Below are 2,572 nucleotides of genomic sequence, written 5' to 3' on the forward strand. Positions count from 1 at the left end.
ATCACTATAGAAGTAGATTGCCCAACTTTCTGTGATGGTTGGAGCTGTGTGTCAACTTGGCTGGACCCCAGTTCTGTGTGGTTGTTCCCATGATGGGATCAGATGACTGTGTTCTGAGTGGCCAATCTATTCAGGGGGAGGTTCCCTAGGGGTGTGGTCTGCTTCCAGGATATCCAGGGGCATCCTGGGAAGAGAGACATTCTTCTGTGGATCAGTATTCTGTTGTGCTGCCTACAACTGTCAGTGAGTGAGCAGTCCACCGTTCAGCCTGGAGATCTTGGATTCATCATTCATTGGAGTCAACAGCCAGTGTACTGCCTGCCAGCCTTGAGCTTCTCGGCCCCTGAGGTTGCAGAAGCTAAGAAAAGCCTCCAGCCTGACATTTGCTCCAGGGACTTTGGATTTGCCGGCTTCTATACATTTGTGAGCCATTTTCCTAAGATAAATTTGTCTCTCCCCTTATATATATATATAAGCTTTGCTGGTTTTTGTTTCTCTAGAAAACCCAGTCTAACACACCTTCCTTCTGAGGAGTGGCTGCTGGGTTTGAACCGTAAGCTTTCTGGTTAGCAGTCACATGCCTTAGGCACTAAGCCACCAGACAGATGCAAATCAAAACAACAATGAGATACCATCTCACCCAAGCAATAACAGCAAAGTTCAACAAGACAGAAAATAGCAAATGCTGGTGAGAATGTGGAGAGATTGGACCCTCATACACTGCTGGTGGGACTATAAAATGATACAACCACTGTGGAAAACTGTATGGTGATTCCTGAAAAAATTTGAAATAGAAATACCATTTGATCCAGCAATCAAATTAGGAGGTTCATATCCTAAAGAAGTGAGTTCCAGGACACAATAGATGTATGCACACCCATGTTCATTGCAGCACTATTTACAATAGTGAAGAGATGGAAACAACCTAAGTGTCATCAACAGAGAAATGGATAACCAAACTACAGAACATACACAAAATGGAATATTATGTGATGCTATATAATGAATAATGTAGAACCTGCAAAACACTTCATAATATGGATGAACATGGAGTACATTATGCTGAGTGAAGTAAGTTAATCACAGAAGAACAAATATTGTATTAGTCAACTATTGCAAAAAGTCAAGGAAAGGTTTATATATGGAAGGAAACTTTCTTTGTTGGTTACCAGGGATGGGAGGAGAGGGGAGGAAAAATTGCTAGATTGGTAAGAGAAAAGTAGTGATTTGGGTGAAGGAAAAGGCAATATACTAAAAGCAAGTGACCAACACTATAACACTAAGGAAAAGGAAGACATAGAGAGATGCACAAGAACTACAGACAACAAAGATAAACACTTTTACATGCACAATTCTGCATGATCAATAATAACAAACATTAATCTACAGATGAATACATAGGTAGACAGGCTAAATTACCAGGTATGTCTGGCAAAAGAGAACATACCCATGACCATAAATAAATTTGTTGTTGTTGTTGTTAGTTGCCATCAAGTAGGCTCTAACTCAAAGTGATCCTATGTACAACAGAATAAAACATGGCCCGATCCTGTGCAGGCCTCACACTCCTTGCTATACCTGAGCCCATAGTTGCAGCCACTGTGTCAATCCATCTTGTTGAGGGTCTTCTCCTTTTTCTTTGGCCCTCCAACCTACCAACCATGATATCCTTCTCCAAGGAATGGACCCTTCTGAAAACACGACCAAAGTAAGTGAGACAAAATCTGGCCATTCTTACTTCCAAGGAGCATTCCGGCTACACTTCTTCCAGGAGACATTTGTTAATTCTTCTGGCAATCTATGATATTTTGAGTATTCTTCGCCAACACCACAACTCAAAAGGACCAAGTCTTCTTCAGCCTTCCTTATTCACTGTCCAGCTTTCACATGCATATCAGGTGGTCAAAAACACCATGGCATGGGTTAGGTGCACCTTAGTCTTTAATGCATCTTTGCTCCTCAGCACTTGAAAGAGATTTTTGCAGCATATTTGCCCAATGCAATACAACATCTGATTTCTTTTCTTTTCTTTTCTTTTTTTTTTTATTGTGATTTGGGTGAAGATTTACAAAACAAATTCACTTTCCATACAGCAGTTCACATATACTTTGTCTAATGACATTGACCACGGTTTACCACGATGCAACAGCTCCCCTCCCACTTCCTCCTGATAGTTACCTCGTCCCAGTATTCATCTCTCCATGCACTCCTACCCCCTGAGCTCTCTCCCTGTGCATAAGCAGCCCTTCTTTCTCTCATGATTGTTCTCTTCAAGGAGCGTATCTATCTCAGGTAAGTGTTCGACTCATATGCCTGCTTTTGTTTGGCTGGAAACCACAGGTGTGGGTTCAATTCAAGACCTGAAGGACAGCTAGGGGCCATAGTCTCAGTAGTTCCACCAGGCTCTATCAGACCAACAAACTTGGTCCGCCCTCCCTTTTTTTTTCTCTCCAAATGATTTTGAGTTTTGTTGCACATTGTTCTCCCTCTCTATCAAGAATCTCCTATATAGATCTCCTTCCAAGTGGATGACAGTCATAACCAGGCACCATCTAGTTCTTCTGGTCTCATA

Source organism: Orycteropus afer, unplaced genomic scaffold, assembly GCF_000298275.1.
Source record: "Orycteropus afer afer isolate SDZICR_OR568_19922 unplaced genomic scaffold, OryAfe1.0 scaffold00227, whole genome shotgun sequence".
Taxonomy (NCBI): Eukaryota; Metazoa; Chordata; class Mammalia; order Tubulidentata; family Orycteropodidae; genus Orycteropus; species Orycteropus afer.